This window comes from Apodemus sylvaticus, chromosome 6, assembly GCF_947179515.1.
Source record: "Apodemus sylvaticus chromosome 6, mApoSyl1.1, whole genome shotgun sequence".
In the NCBI taxonomy this organism is placed as follows: domain Eukaryota; kingdom Metazoa; phylum Chordata; class Mammalia; order Rodentia; family Muridae; genus Apodemus; species Apodemus sylvaticus.
In genome coordinates, this window is record NC_067477.1 from 136540357 (window position 1) to 136557424 (window position 17068).

Sequence of the window (17068 nt, forward strand, 5' to 3'; positions counted from 1 at the left end):
CCCATCCCTGTACTCCTGTTAGAAACCACAACAAAACACCTTGGCTCAGTAAGCTGCACTTTGATGGCTTGCATTTGTCCCCTCTCTGCGGTGAGTAGGTCTTCATTCATGTCTCCAGAGGGCGTTGAACCACACACACAAGTATTCTGGGGAATAAAGGGCCACAGGAAATCGGAAGCCTAAAGCTCCTTTTTTTGTCAGGAGTTAAAGTTCTCTTTTAGACTGCTTATTCTTGTAAGCTCGAGGAAACTGCTCCCTATGCATCGCCCTTACCGTTAATCAGAGCTTTTCCTTGGTGGATGTTCAAAGTCCTCCAGATTAGCCTCTGGTATACAAGAATCCCCAGACTTTGAACTATGTGTGAAACAGATTTGCTAAGACTCTTGAGCTTTACAGGTTGAGGTTGCAGAGGTCCAGCAGAGAAGGCTCAATGGATGAAGATGCAGAAGATCCATTACTTGACCTTGGATAAAGTATATATTTCTTCTGGGTTTATCTGTGTTATGGTAGGCTAGCTCCTGGGGTGATTTATCTATGAATTATCTCCAGCTTTCAAATTCTATGATTCTTCCAAAATTCAGGAAGAACATTTAGCTACTTGAGTTTAAAATAGATGCAGTGATGAATGGGAAAGAGAAGTACATAGAATATAAAGTTCATTCTATATATCAATACGGTATTAGTAATATTAGTCTATCTCTGTCAAGAGGTGAAAGACTAGCAGGTAACCTTGGCTGAGGCACTGAAGTTGTAGCTTCTTTTGTTGTTATTGTTTCTTTTTTGTTTCTCTGTTTTGAGACAGGGTTTCTTTGTGTAGCCCCGATTGTCCTAGAACTCTCTCTGTAGATCAGGCTGGCTTTGAACTCACAGAGATCAGCCTGCCTCTGCTTCCCATGTGCTGGAATGAAAGGCATACGTCCCACGTGGCTGAAGTTGGTTTTATTAAGAGCCGCCTTTTCTTGCCCTTCCCTCCCTTCTTCTCGGTGCTTTCTCTTCTGTCTCTTCTTTAGTTTGTCCATGTGAGGGCAACAGTGATGCCTTGTAAGAAGATCTGCAGTGGATGTTGCTCCTCCAGCTGAAGCACATCTTACCTTTGCCTTGAGACTTCTTACTCTGAAGAAAGCCGCGGTTCTCCAGGACATCGAAAGGAAAACAAACAACCAAACAAATAAATAAACGGACCTGGTAGATGAGCTTCCATGGACCACAGGGAAAATGTTCTTGTTTGTGGAATGAGGGGATCAGATACTTCCAGTTTTGTTCCTGTACATCGGGATGCTGCCCTCACAGCTCACCTGCTTTCCCGTTAGCAGGTTGTCAGACACAGTTGGCTTCATACTCAGTCACTTTATATGCAAAGACATTGAGTAGCCAACATCTAGTCAACATCCACTCCTCAGGAACCAAATAAAGCTCTGTTGATCAAGCAGGCAGGCAACGTATCCGTTTTAGATGCCCTTTCTCTTAATCCATTTAATACCTGTGTGAAACAGGTGGTTTTAAAAGAACTGGGTATAGAAATTCAAAGATTTAATTTCCAGGTTCATAATAACAGTAAACTCAAATTATAGTTTTCTTTTATTGGATGCAATATTCTCTCATTCTCTCTGTCTCTCTCTAACTCCTTATGTCGATGGCACTTGAGTCTCCTATGTCCACCTTCCAAGTTCCGGGATTACTGGAATGAGGCACTGTACCCCTCTTTCCCTTTGAGACAGAAACTCCTTATGAAGCCCGGGTGACCTTTAAATCATGGTATTCCTCCAGTCTCACCCTATCCAGTACTGATACATAAACCTGCACGACCAAGGGCAGCTTGATAGCTACTTCCAGGCTTCAGTTTCCTTATATGTAAAGGAAATTCCTGAAAGTATAGAGTTGGCAGATTCATCAAAACCTAAAACAACCAGTAAGTATACCCCAAAGGCAATGTCCTTAATATTAAAAATTATTCTACGTTTGTCTGAAATTCAGAATTAACCGGGTACTCCCGTCTTATACCTGCAATACAGTATAGGCAATACGTGTACAATGCATATTAAATCCTTAATACTGTACAAAGCAATTAGTGAGAGCTCTGTACATTTTTTTTGTTTTGCCTTTTATTACTGTTTTTTTTTTAATTTGGGACACAGACTCACAGTAAATCTTTAGTAAAATTTGGATCTGATTCCAAAGCCCATTTTCCCCTCTAAAAACTGCTCCGTATGAGTTTCCACTGCACTTCAGTCAGACGAAGGTAGCGCTGTTCTCAATAAAGCGTCCGGGTCCCCACACTCTCAAAGCCCAGGGCTGTTCGGACCGTCGGCAGCCCAGCACACGCCGCGGGCGGACGCTCCCGCGTCCCGCGCAAACTCGTCCACTCAGCAGCCGCGCCGCGCCTCGGTCGCCCTCCCATAGGTCCTTCCGGGGACAGGCGAGGTCTTTTCACTTTCCCGCCCGCTCGCCCTACTCTTTGCCTCGGCGTCCCCCGCTTTGCCTTCCGAGCCCGCCCCGCCCTTCCGGACGCCACCTTCCCCCACCCGCCCTCAGGACGGCCCGGAGGGGCGGCCGCCGCCCTGGTAGGAGGCCGGAGGGAGGCAGGGGCGGGCCGCGGGAGGCGGGACGGAAGGAGGGGCGGGGCCGAGCGCCTTGGCGCCGCGTTGCCATGGCAGCGGGGCGGGGAGGAGGGGAGGAAGCGAGCGGGCGGGAGGGGGATGTGGTGCTGCGGCGGCCGCCACCGCAGCTGCCGCTGCCTGCTCACGGCTGGGTGTCCCGGAGGCGGCTGCTGGGAGCCGCGGAGCAGCTGCGGGCTCTGCCATATTGTGTCTGGCCCGGCCCGGCCCTCGCGTCCCCTTCGCGGCGGCCGAGCTGACGGTGAGTCCCTGGGCCGCGCGCCGCGGAGGCAGCGCGTGCGGCCGGCGCTGGGCGTGGGGCGCGGAGGCGGCTGTCCCGTGACGCGCCGGGACATTTTTGTCCCGTGAAGAATTGGCGCCCGGCGCGGGGGTGTTCCCGGCGCGCGGCTCGGGCGGAGCGTGGGCTGCCGGGGGTGTGGAACCGAGGCGAGCACGGCCCCGCGAGGAGTTAGGAGTTTCTCCAGAGGTAATGACCGTCCGGAGGGGGCGTCGCGCAGCCGGAGCCACAGTGGGCAGAGGGCGGCCAGGCAAACTCGGCGGAAACCTGCGACCGGGGAGTTGCGCTAAGTGCCCGGGGTGCCCGCGCCACGTCGCCGCTCGGGCTCCCGCCGGAGCGGGACGCGCGCTGCGTGGAGCCCCGGTCCGGCCCGGGCGGGATGGCTGGGCCCCGATAAGTAGTGCCCAGGAGGCGCCGCGCGCGATCCGCGTGAACTTCGGGCGCGGGGCCCGGATGTGGGCTGGCGACCCCGGCCCGCTCCCGCGGCTCGTCGGGCCGGCGCCCCGGAGCCTGGCTGGCCCAGGGGGTTGGGACTTGGACTGTTTCAGCGTTGCAATATGGGCACTTCCTGTTCGCCATCTCCTTCGGGGCCGAGGTTACTTCTGCCCTCCGGCCTGCTCCGGGGCAGGGAAGGGTGGGCGGTGGTCGGCGGCCTGGAGCTCCGGTGCCAGCCCGAGTGCAGTGGCCGCCGGCGGCACGGAGCCGGGCCAAGGGGACTTAGGGATCGGGAGTCCACGTGCGAGGTGCTGGGTCTGCACTCCAAACTCCGCCCCCGGCTGCCCTCTTGCAAAATGCCTGGGTCGCCACCGCACCTTACGCGAGTTGGGGTAGCAATTTCATTGGGAAACCGTACACTCGAGATCTTCTTGCACTTCGTTTCTGCTTTAAAGCCTTCCTTTTTCACCTTTTGGGCGGTGGTGGGAGGAGGAGTCGTAAGTGCAGAGAAATGACAGACTTTTTTTTTTTCCTACTTGCAACTCCGCTGTGAGCGGTTAATTATTTCCAGGTTAGTTGGTGCTCTTTCTCCTGTCTTCTGATTGTGACAGCCACGTGGCCGGCTGAGTGCAATAGAGTGCTCTAGCGGCCAGAGGGCTTGAGTCTTCTCCGTCAGCAGGGGCTTTGTAATAGTATAGTCTCGGGTTCTGCCCTCTAATAAGGGGAAATGGAAAAGCCGAACCGATCGTGTCTTAACTGTTTCGCCTGAATGGTATAAAGGCTTTCCCTTGCAATTCTGGTAAGGTCTATATTGCCATTTTTGCCATTTTCTGCAACTTTGATGATTCATCTTAAAATTTCAGCAGTGTTAGGTATGTATCATCAAAGAACCATAGGACGATGTCTTTATAGAAAAATTATCGGTCTCTTTAAAAAGTCGTTTGAATTTCAAAACCATTAACGAGCGATTCTAATGAGTCTGAAATGATCACATTCTGGCGTTATTTAGGTTTTATAAAAAACTCATCTTCTTTTTACATAGATTAGCAATGAAATAATCTTTATAATAATGGTAGTCTTGTACGCAGTCAAATTTGAGCAGTTTATCATAAATGGAAATTATAGTTTATAAAAGTAAAAGAGAAAATGATTAAAGTTAAAAAATAAACTTTTGGAGAATAAAGTTTTAGAATGTCTTTACAGTCACAGATTACCAATGCATCATGCGTCATTTTTTGATTATTTGGCAATTTTAATTTGTTTCTGTAACATGTTTCTGTTACTACTTAGTTTTAGTTGATTGTTAAACCATAAGAAGGAGACACCTTTTGCATTTGTAGAGTTGTGGATAAATCAGTCCAACTCCGTTTACTGGGATTTTGAATTTTCTGTAATGACGGTATGAAGTTAATGAAGGTATTGAAGAGGTGCCATAAAGCTTTCTGTAGAAAAGAAGATAGCCTGGAAAATGAGTGTGGACTGACCACTGAGAACAGCGCATAGTTGAGGAAGAGAAGAAAATGTACTGAAGAGTAGTGAAGAGGCATTTACATAAAGCCGGAAGAGTGCAAGACTGAAAACAGTTTGTGATGAGATTTAAAGCAAAGTGAAACTTAAAAATACTACTCAAACTGCGTGTGTGTGTGTGTGTGTGTGTGTGTGTGTGTGTGTGTGTGTGTCCGTGTGTTTTGAGAAGGCTCTCACTATGTGGTACAGGCTGGCTTCAAAATTGGAGTGACCCTCCTGCTTCTGCCTCTTTCTTTTGTTTTGAGACAAGCTTCCACTATGTAGTCCTGGCTGGACTGGAACTTGCTGTGTAGATTAGACTGGTCTGCAGTTCCCAGAGAACCACCTGCCTCTGCATCAGGAATGCTGGAATTGTAGTGTACATCACCACATCACCATGGGTGGCTTGCGTGTGGTTTTGGTTTGATTGTTCAAGACAGGACCTTGACAAGATCAGCCTCTTGTGTAGATTCATCTTAAAACTTCAACAGTATTAGGTATCATCAAAGAGCGATAGGACTATGTCTTTATAGAAGAATTACCCCACAAAGCCATTAATGAGTGATTCTAATGAATCTGAAATAATCACATTCTGGCATTATTTAGGGTTTATGACAGCTGTTTTTATAGGTGTCCACCACCACAGTTAGCTTGAATATGTTTTGTTGCTGTTTGTTTCAACAACTCAAAAGAATGGTGGTTTTTAAAATAATATTTTTATTCTTTAAGACTGTGATACAGTGGAACTTCCCAGATCCACCCGTATCTCTTTATCCACACAGATACATCATCTTTTCTTTAAACTGAAGAATGATATTTTTTTGTTGTCTGTTTTTGTTGTTGGTTTTAGATTGTGTATTAATAACTGGGTTTTATGTAAATGCAGACAGTCTTCCAGTTATAGTTTTGAGCACTCGGGGCTTTAGGTTGATGAAGTAAAACACAACTGAGACAGTACAGGAGTTAAACTGTAATAAAAGTCGGATTAAGAGACTAAGTGTAAGAGTCAGTGAGAAGGAAGTTGTAGGAGAGGTTTCTTAGAAAAGGATGGGCTGTTGCTTTCTACCAGAGAACTTTCATGCTAATAGATAATGTCACCCAAATGGCCACCCTGTTTATTATTTATTTAGTTAGTTAGTTAGTTATTTAGTTAGTTAGGTTGGTTCCTGAACTCTGTAGACCAGGCTGACCTCAAACTCAGAGAACCATCTGCCTCAGCCTCCCAAGTCCTGGGATTAAAGGCGTGCACCTCTAGCTCCCTTCCCCCTTTAAATTAAGCATGTATATGAAATTTGTTAACTTTCACACTTTGGTTCCCATCTTCTTTTTTCATCTTAATCTTCTTCTGTTCTGCAGAAACTTAATTGTTATACCTCAGCATGATGCTACAGTTTATATTTGTGTTGACAGTATCTTTTTATCTGTTGGAAATACACTTGGACACTCAAGTTTAAGGCCTGGCTGAAATACTGATTGTTCTGTGAGTCTTGGAATCACAGACTTCTAGATCCATCTTTACTTTCAACCATAAATTCTTTTCCTTTTGTAGCAGCATATAATTCTTTCAGGCTGTAGCATTCTCTGCTTCCTCTTTGATTTAACAAACAAACAAACAAAAAAATTGAATACCATGTGCTAAGTAAGTTCTACCAAAAGAGCAGTGAGTGGTGTTTTATTATCTTTTAGGTTTTATTATCCTAATTAAAATATATATATTTGCTAGCAAGATGCCCTTAGAGCCTTATTTTAGATATATACTCTGCCTAGTCTGAATAAAGTCAAAGTAGGATTTGTGGTGTGAGGTGTGAAGTTGAATAGAAAGATCTGTTTTTATAAGAAAAGGTGGGAAGAGGAGAACTACTTTTGAATTTAAATATGGTCTCATTTCCTCCAGAGTGAGTTGGAGAATGAAATAATCCTCTTATGAGGAAGACTCCTTTGTCTCAGTGTGTCCAGCACTTGAGAGACTGGGAGGAACTGGAAAGAGTACTGCTGAAGGAGAAAGTAAGGATGGGATGAAGTTGGAGCTGGTGCTAATTGTCAGGATGCTGTTTAGTTAGCTGAATGTAGATGAATGGGAGCCCTGGCAGTGACCTGTAGGAGTGGCCCATGGAGCTTGGGGGCAGTGCTGAGGTGACAGCTAGTGGTGTGAGTTTTCTTAAGAGCTAGTAGTTAGTATTGAGAGCTAAGAATGTTGCTTGGGAAACTAGAATGTTATAGGCATCAGCTATGGTGACAGGAGGTTGTAATAGATACTTTAGATTTTATCATTCTTTTGGGGATACTTTACTGATACTTTTAGTTCCACAACAGTAGAATGTTGTCACTGTCTTGCCACCAAAAGAGACCAAAAGAACATTTATCCTCAGGTTTATTTAAACAAACTTTATTTTAGAATAATTTTGCATTTGCAGAAAACATGCAAAACCTTACCCAGTTTCTCTGATTAGCTTCTTACACACACTGGTACATTGTCACAATTAAGGAAACAAGATTCCAGTATTACTATTAATTATACAAGTCATTCAGATTTCCCTGATTTTGTCCCTTTTTATTCCACAACTAGTTTTTAGACGACCTTTGATGACATGAGAGCTTTAAGACCAATCAGAAATTTTATAGAGTTCCTTAAATTGAGACTTACCTAATGTATTTCTCACGACGAGGCTTGGCTTGTGGGTTTAGTCCAGGTTAACAGGTAAAGTCTCTGTATAGTATATTAAGGGTAGATGCTGGTGAACCATAAAATGCATAACCATCATTGACCATGATCTTCGCTGTCCTGATTTTACATGCCTTACCCATTTCAGATCTATTTGGAAGCAAAGCACTAAGTACAGTTCATGCTCACAGGTCTTGACCCAATTTTGATTGATATTTCTTTTTTATTTCCCTCAACCTAATTTTCTGTTACATAAAACAAGAAACAAACAAAAAACTTGAGCAAATACTTTTGAGCGTTTACTGTACTTAGGTGCTGAGACTGGAGTTGTGAGCAAGAGAGACGTATCCCAGGAGGTATGTGTGCTATAATCATGACGTAGAATTTATTGCCTTACTGTGTCTTGATTTCATTAGTATTTATACATACAAAGTTACCAAAGCCCTGGAAGTCTAAATAAAGCTCTTTGAGTAGCCATTTGTAAGCTACTGTCATACAACTTTATATGTGTGCTATAAAAATAGCTGACCTTTTGCTGTCAACACACGCTTTCATTCTTCCCAAGTACTTATATTCTGATAAATTAACAGAATAATTTAATTTGCTGTTAACTATCTTCATAGTGTTGAGGGGTATGTGCTTTGTATGTGTGTGCTGTGTGTCTGTCTCAAAGTCTTGCATAGCTGAGGCTGAACTTGAGCTTCTGATCCTCTGACCTGAGTCCTGGGATTACAGGTGTGAGGCACCATACTAGACTAGAGTTTTCAGGTGTAAAGAAGGCAAGAATTTTCTTGCCTTTTAAAAAATTTGAATATTACATGTATATGTGTGTCAGTGTGTGTGCAGATCACGTGTGCAAGTGCTAAGGAAACTAGAAGAGGGTGTCAGAATACCTGTACCTGGAGTCACAGTTGTGAGCTGCCCAATGTGGATGCTGAGAATCGAACCCCGCTCCTCTTCAAGGTTAGCAAACACTGTCTCTCCAGCCATTCTCTGCCTTCCTGATAGTTCTTTCTTGATAATACACATTTAGTTCTTTTGGCACCAGAAGCCTGTTTTATTTGTTTGAGAAGTGCTTTGAGCCGGCTGATGGTGGCACACACCTGTAATCCCAGCACTCTGGGAGGCAGAGGCAGAGGCAGGCGGATTTCTAAGTTCAAGGCCAGCTTGGTCTACAGACTGAGTTCCAGGACAGCCAGGGCTATACAGAGAAACTCTGTCTCGAAAAAAACAAATCCAAAAAAAAAACTGAAGGAGGAGGAGGAAGAGGAAGAGGAGGAGGAGAAGAGGAGGAGGAGCTTTGAATTGAAATTGATGTATGAAAATACATGTATAGGAAAACACATTGGGAAAAGAAAAGATGGATGCACATGCACAGATAGAGGTCAGGACTCTGTGGGAGTTGGCTTTCAAGAATCAACAGAAGTTAGAAGAATGAGGCAGGTCCTTTCACCTGACAAGATCTTGCTGTATATTCAGACTGGTCTCAAACTGCTGATTCTCCTGCTTCAGTCCTCTGAATCTTAGGATCACAGATATGTATCCAGGTTTGAAAAAAAAGTTTCTAATTTGTAGAAATACTCTTAACTTGTGGATTCATCAAGTAGAATTTAATATTAGATTCTTCAGTGATATGATGCTAATAGTAATTGTTGTTTTTTGAGACAGGCTTTACTATGTACCCCTGGCTGGCTTGGAACTCACAGACCTCCATCTGCTTCTGTCTCCTAAGTACTAGGATTAAAGGTGTTTTTTTACCATGGCTTGTTAATATAGTTACTTTGAATTTTTTACATAACCTTAGAGGCAAAGGATTTAGGAAACTGATAAAAAACATGCCCTGTGGTTTATGTTAAAAAAGAAGTACAAAGAAAAATGGGGAAAAGTTTCATTTAAATTAAGAATTTGTTGTACTATGGCTTTGTCCAGCATCCTCATCCTCAAAAGTTTAATTGAACGATACCCTGCCCTCCTGCCTCTTGTCCCCTCACCCCCCAAATCAGAGTATGGATCCTACCTGACATGGCTGCAGCAATTGAATTCATATATTCTGGAAGGGTAATATGAGCTCTTCTTAACCACTGAGCCATCTCTCCGGTCTGAAGGACTCTTTTCTTTTGTACTGATTGGACATTTATTAATAATCATATCAATAATTGCTAACTCTTATTGTCTGTTGTGTCCTAGTGTGCGTGCTGTTATGCTACAAGACATATGGGTATATAATTCTCAGCAACAGCCCTTCAGGGAATATTGTGTTTTTGCATATATATATATATATAACAAATATGAGACATTATGTAAATGTAGTGCCGGCTGAGTTTTGAATACAAATCTGTCATAGTAAAAATCCATGTTCTTTGTATTATAATCTGAAGTTTTTTAGATTTAGTAGTTTAGGAAACTGAGTTGTCAGAATGAAATGCTTATATAGTGATCTGTTCCAAGCAGGAGCAGTAAAGAGTGCTTGATAGAGAAAACTGTTATTCAAATGCCTACACTGGCAGGAATACCACTACTTTTTTGTTACTGTGAGTTAAATAGGTGCTGTTGCCTGGGACCCAGGCAGGTTGAGTCATCAGACTAGACTGTAGGTGAGTTGGTGGCCGGTGGGTTTGTAGATCTTACTGTGCAATTACCTAGCATGACATTCTGCTATAATTATTTTTTAAATGTTTGCTCAATAAATGTTATGGGGTTTGCTAGAGCATAAAAAATGAATACATTGCAGTCTGCCTACAGTGATTTAAATCCTAATGTCTGTTTGTCTACCCACATTTCTCCCTCTCTGACTCTGTATTTTTGAGGCAGAGCACCATGTGGTCCAGCCTGGCCATGAATTAGCTATGCAGGAAAAAATGACCTTCAAGCGCTGTTTTTACAGATAGGCATACCCAATGTGTGTGTGTGTGTGTGTGTGTATTTAGAAGTTAGGCCTGATTCTGCCTCTCAGCCCCCATGGTCATAGAATAAGACCCAGACTCAATGTATTTACAAATATCTTAGCCATGTAGCTAGGCTCCACTCTAACTAGGTCAAAACTTTTTACTTTTTCATTTTTTATTTTTTATTGTTATTATATTCAACAAAATATATATTTTATACCAATTATAAAAATGATGGGCATGTTATTAAATGAACATAAAAAGATAAAGTATATTTGTTTGTTTTGTTTTTAGTAGAATTTAAAATCTTGGCTCTTACTGTGGTACAAACCCAAAATAAGAACAATTTTTAGACATTGGAGTTCATTGTAATAAGGCTGTACTTCAATGTCCCTCACATCCCCAAAGGATTTACCTCCATAGGAGGTAAGCTAAGAGTTGACAGTTCTGCTGTGCCAAGGAATGAATTGTAGGCACAATTATTGGATACGAATTTCCTGCTATGGTCAAAGCTATCTGACTTGAGTGATTGTCATCATTCTCAGCCACGGGGAACTGGTTACATTCATTTAAGAAATGGTGTGTTTATTAAGATGGTCTACCCATGAAGTTATCAACTGTTTCAATGAATAATGGTTCTGCTTAGAGGATGGCACAGATATTAGGTGAGGGTAAAATTCTGGTTCATTGGCTGTGATGATTTTGAAAAGCATTCATCTCAGAAAAAGAGTAACTTATAAGGTCACCTTCTTCAAAATTGATACAATAATTATAAATATCAAGCAACACATTCAGTCTCATTCTTTGTTGTCCTCTTACAAGCTACCTCCCAAATTAATTGTCAATGTTTCTTTTGGCTGTATAAATAATTTTGAAATATGTAAGCTGTTCTGAAAACCATAATATAGTGTAAAAATGTCAAATAAACAATCCTACTAATAGAGAGGCTGAGATAGAAGTGTGTGATTTCAAGACCATTTTGTGGTACACAACAAGACACTGTCATGTACAAACAAGGAGAAAGTGTATATGGATTGTACAATATTGGACATATTTCTTCAATTACCCAATTAGAGAGACCACTGGATGACAGCCAACAAATTTCCAATTCCTTATATTTCAATCAATTAGGATATGTTGGTAATATTAATTTTCATATTAAGAGATATTTAGGGAAAGTGATTGATTGTTACTTCCTGTTATTTTTGTTGTTAGAGGTGGAATTATGTTTGTGTGGGTTTGTTTTAAAGAGTACTTTCTTGCTTTTTTTAGGGTGTAGTTTCCCTCCTTGTGTTGGTGTTTTCCATCTATTATCCTTTGTAGGGCTGGATTTATGGAAAGATATTTTGTAAATTTGGTTTTGTCATGGAATATCTTGTTTTCTCCATCTACAGTAATTGAGCATTTTGCTGGGTATAGTCGCCTGGGCTGGCATTTGTGTTCTCTTAGGGTCTGTATGGCATCTGCCCAGGCTCTTCTGGTTTTCATAGTCTGGTGAGAAGTTTGGTATAATTATGATAGGCCTGCCTTTATATATGTTAGTTGACCCTTTCCCTTACTGCTTTTTAATATTCTTTCTTTGTTTAGTACATTTGGTGTTTTGATTATTATGTGACAGGAGGAATTATTTTTGGTCCAATATATTTGGAGTTCTGTAGGCTTCTTGTATGTTCATGGCCATCTCTTTGCTTAGGTTAGGGAAGTTTTCTCCTTAATTTTGTTGAAGATATTTACTGGCCCTTTAAGTTGAGAATCTTCACTCTTCTATACCTAGAATCCTTAGGTTTGGTCTTCTCATTGTGTCCTGGATTTCCTGGATGTTTTGGGTTAGGAGCTTTTTCTTTTTGCCTTTTCTTTGACAGTTATGTCAGTGTTTTCTATCTTTCTATCTTCTGCACCTGAGATTCTCTCTTCTGTCTCTTGTATTCTGTTGGTTATGCTTGCATCTGTGACTTCTGATCTCTTTCCTAGGTTTTCTAACTCCAGGGTTGTCGCCCTTTATGATTTCTTTATTGTTTCTAGTTCCATTTTTAGATCCTGGATAGTTTTGTTCATTTTCTTCGGCTGTTTGATTTTTTCCTGTAATTCTTTATGGGCTTTTTGTGTTTCCACTTTAAGGGCTTATAGCTGTTTACCTGTGTTCTCCTGTATTTCTTTAAGGGAGTTATTTATGTCATTCTTAAAGTCCTCTCTCATCATCATGAGAAGTGATTTTAGATCTGAGTCTTGCTTTTCCGGTGTGATGGTGTATCCAGGACTTGCTATGGTGGGAGAATTGGGCTCTGGTGATGCGAAGTGACCTTGGTTTCTGTTGCTTATGTCCTTACGCTTGCCTCCCTCCATCGGATTATCTCTAGTGCTACCTGCCCTCGCTATATCTGACTGCAGCCTGTCCTTCCTGTGACCCTGGTTGTGTCAGAACTCATCAGAGTCAAGTTGCTTCTGGGACCCTGAGATCCTGGTGTAACCAAGCTCCTGTAATCCTGTGATCCTGTGATCCTGTGATCCTGTGATCCTGGGTACGTAAAAGCGCCTGAGTGGAGCTTCCTCTGGGTGTTGTGGGACTGGCTATGGAGTTTGCACCCAAGGTCTGCTCAGGGCACCAGCGCAGACTGGACGGCTAGATGAGAACTTAAGGTGCCGCAGTTTACTATGGGTGGCTCCCTGTGCTCAGGTGGCATCTGTCCATTTCCTCACATCTTCCTACCCAGAATCCTTTCTCCTTCTGCGGATGTCTTACCTTTTGTTTCCTGCCTAAACTATAGACCATAGGGTTTTTAATTGACAGGTGTTGCATCCATACAATACATAAGATATTCTCTGTATGTATGTGTGCATATGTATCCATAACATAAACATATGTGTATGTATAACAGCATATGAAATGGTACACAGGTGTCCCTTACCTGCAAGGCTTTAGTGTTTCTTAAATAGATGCTAGAATCAAAGTAGATAATTTTATCTATCATTTCTGTGACAGTGCTGGGTTCAGAGTGATAAGTGACAAAAAGAAAGCAGTTGCCCTCGTTTTAGACAGACAGGCCCCATCGCCCTGTATGTCGTATATACCAGTCCATCTTTACTCACTTATTGCCTGCTTAGCTATAAATGTACTTACTGCTGCCTACCTGGTCATTTCATTTACTTTCTGAGCACTGTACTTTGCTGAAAGTGGGCTGTGGGTCTGTTAACATGAGGGTGATCGGGTGGGAGTGCATTGCGGGAGTCTGAGAAGAGCCTGGTTAGAATGCTAATGCAGCAGAGCGGGTGAGTTACCCTGTTCTGCCCTTCTGAGCTCACAGTGCTCTGTGCCTTTCTCATAGCACTTACTAAATCTGTTGTCCTGTAACAGCGACCTGTGTGTCCCTTCAACTAAACTGCAGGACCTCACATGTAATGCTTTTTTGGATTATTCGCTTTTTGCCTCAAAAAATAAATGTTATTGGCAGTTCTAGAATACTTTTAGTTAGAAAGATACATTTTACATAATTTAAGCATTAGTTGTACTTTGCTCTAAAAGGGTCAGATGATTTTAAAGTAGGTTACGTTTGAGGAACAGCAAGTAGGTACTATAGATTTAACTTATCACATGGTGCCAAACATGATTAAATATCGAGACATTAAGTTTCCGGTTTGCCTTCTCATTTTATTAAACTGTTTTAAAGATTATTAAAAATATTTTATTTGTACTATAAAATGAAATATAGCTACAGAAAACCATATAAAACAAATGTATAACAATGAATTATTGTAAGTCCAGCACTCATGCAATCTCCTGATTGGTTTTTCAAACCCTGCTTTTAATATGGGTTCTTAAATGCTTTCTAGCCTACCACCCACCAGAGGTAGTGGAAAAGAAAGATTATTAGGATATGGAGGAAGTGGACCTGTTTAGAAATTGTTCTTTGGAACAAATCCAGTCTGCGATATCAGGGTATCAGAAGTTCAGTTCACAGAAATCAGCAGCCACACCTCCATCCACTTGCAGACACTTCATGGTTATACCAGCCGCCCGGTTCAGTAGTGTCAGGATAGCAACCATGAATCAGCAACAGTGGCACAACCCAGCAGAAACAGCCAGGCCGCCTCTGAGTTGGAATGAGTCAGCAGGAGCAATCAGGACTAACAGGGCCGGCTGGAGAAGTCCTGTGCCTCCCCACGAAGGGAAGATGGGTGAAGACTTGAAGCAAAGCATTGCACAGCTAGCTGTGCTAACCCCACCGCTGTCTGTCATCCTGCTGATGCTCACTGCAGATATCACGGGCCTCCATGAGTCTCTCAGCATGTGAGTCTGTCTTAGCAAAGCTCCACGAGTGTGTGTCAGTGGTCCGTGTCCACTGAAACGGCAAGAAGCCACCAGAACACCACCAGAACTTTTTTGGTGTGATTTTCTCTTTGGAGTCACGACAAACAGAGCTTAGTAACCTGGGTGGTCAGTGCACCCGTTCTCCCTCAAGTGCTACCAGGGCAAGTTCTCCAGCACTGCTCCAGCTAGGCCATACGGTGCTGCCCTCTGTAGGAAGCAGGGTCGACTTCAAGTGCCAAGGCCTGCCAGGAGCTGTCCCAGCTCCCCAGCTCTCCCACCCCGGACTGGCTGACTTGTGCCTTCGTCTTCAGGGAAGGTTCGCTGTGATACCCAGGTGATGTGCGGGCTGCTCTCCTGCATGCTCTGGCCACTGCTGCTTCATTTTCAAGCTTCTCTAAGCTCTCTGATTCCTTTCTGCTTCTGCTGTTGATGAGTTGTTTTTTAACGTGCATTTTGAAATAGCTCGTTTATTTTGTGTGTATTGCCCAAGGAAGCCAGCAGAGGGCATTGGATCCTTGTGACTGGAGTTACAGATGGTTGTGGAGCACCTGTGGGTGCTGGGAATTGAACTTGTGCAAGAGCAGCCAGGTCTCTTCACCACCAGCTGCCTTTCCAGGCCCTCTGGTTGTTTTTGAGACAGGGCTTCGCTCTTGCTCTAGTGAAGCCAGCCTTCTGCCACTGTCTCCCTAGTGCCGGGACTTACGGGTGCGGTATCAAGCCAGCGACCTGAGTATCTTATTCAAGTGTGTTTTATTATCTAAAAGGGTGTAAGTTTCCTCTTTTTTAATTGTGACTTTTTATAGAATTATCAGTATTTTAGCCTTTTTTAAAAAAAATATGAAGCTTTTCTAAATTTCTAGGAGGTGCCTTTAATACTTTTAATTTCATGGAGTTCTTTTTAAGTTCTTAAATTCATTAAGTTCTTTTTATGTATTATTAAACATTATGTAAGTTGAATTCTAAGATTTTTAGGTACAAAATATATTTTTAGAGGCACTCTCACTGTGTAGCCCTGACTGGTCTTAAATCCCCATATAGACCAGACTGGACTCAAATTTACAGAGGTCTGTCTTCCTCTGCCTCTCAGTGCTTGCAATCCAACTCCCAGCTCCCTCCCTCCATCCATCCATCCATCCATCCATCCATCCCTCCCTCCCTCCCTCTATCCCTCCTTCCTTCCCTCCTTTTCTCCCTCCCTCCTTTGTTTCCTTCCTTCCTTCCTCCTTCCATCCCTCCCTCCCTTCCTCCCTCCCTCTCTCCCTCCCCTCCTTTGTTTCCTTCCTTCCTTCCTTCCTTCCTTCCTTCCTTCCTTCCTTCCTCCCTCCCTCCCTCCCTCCCTCCCTCCCTCCTTCCTCCTTCCCTCCCTCCCTTCCTCCTTCCCTCCTTCATATACTTCACTGAAGACTCAGGCGGGGAAGGAACAGGCACAGGCACACAGGAGGAACTCATGGTAAGGTCCTGCCACCAAGGACCATGCCTGTGTTTCTGGTTCTGCTGTCACTGAAGTCCGTGTCAGTGTCTGTGGCTTGAGTTACTACAAAGGCCAGTCGAATAGTCACGGTCTAAGCTGCCTCTGGGAGACCATGCAGATGTCTTTGTTAAGGGAGGGAGGTGGGGAAGAGATTCCCCCCCCCTCACACACACACACACGAGGGGGCACATTGATCTGAGTGGCCTGTGCTGCCACTCAGCATGGTCCTGAGGCCATGGACCAGAGGACCATGCTACTGCCAGGACCCATGTCTGGTTTGTAGTCCTGTGGCAGCAGGGTCTGTGTTGAAGTTCTGTTCCCACCAGCAGCCATGCAGCTGTCCCTGGTCTAGACTGCTGCTTTGCTGGCCCTGCCCCTGGCCCGTCAGTGGTTGCAGCATTCAGGAACACTGACCCTGAACCTTGCCTTGGCAACACAGTAGAGCCAGCTACTGTGGGTGACAAAGATGTGGGTGAGCTGTCCCCTTCGGGCATGAGAGTAGGAGAGCTGGGCTTGTCCCTTATCAGTTGCAGCTTTGGGTGAACCAGCCAGGGTAGTTAGTGCCTGTGGTGTGGACGCAGGAGAGCTGGTGGATTGACCAACTCAGCTACCACCCAGGCTCAGATCCAGATCTGGGCTGTTAGTTGCTCCACTGCAAAATCTACCTCATTCCTGCTGATCCAAAGCTGCAGGATCTCCATGACTCAGGGTAACAATGGGATATCCCAGAATTGTCCCCATGAGGATTCAGTATTGATAGCATAGCAGAAGTCAGAGACCTTGAAGCCGAGCAGTGGCTCATTTCAGTGAACATTTGCAAGTAAAATTGTGTGAACAAAAGGTATACTGTGTGACGCACCCTGCTCACTACAGCTTCCACAAGAAGATTTTTTTTTTTAATTTCTTTTTTT

General features: G+C 43.6%; 1 protein-coding gene across 2 annotated transcripts in view; it reads left to right on the forward strand.

The window, feature by feature from the left end:
• The first annotated feature begins 2759 nt into the window (after window positions 1-2759).
• Foxn2 (forkhead box N2) overlaps window positions 2760-17068 on the forward strand; it is a 49821-nt gene continuing 35512 nt past the window's right edge. The window contains exon 1 of one of the 2 annotated variants that reach the window (XM_052186582.1): window positions 2760-2856. The gene's annotated coding sequence lies outside the window, so the exon portion shown is untranslated. Of the gene's footprint in view, window positions 2857-2982; window positions 3082-17068 lie in introns of those variants that run through there. The other variant, XM_052186581.1, reaches the window with a different exon arrangement.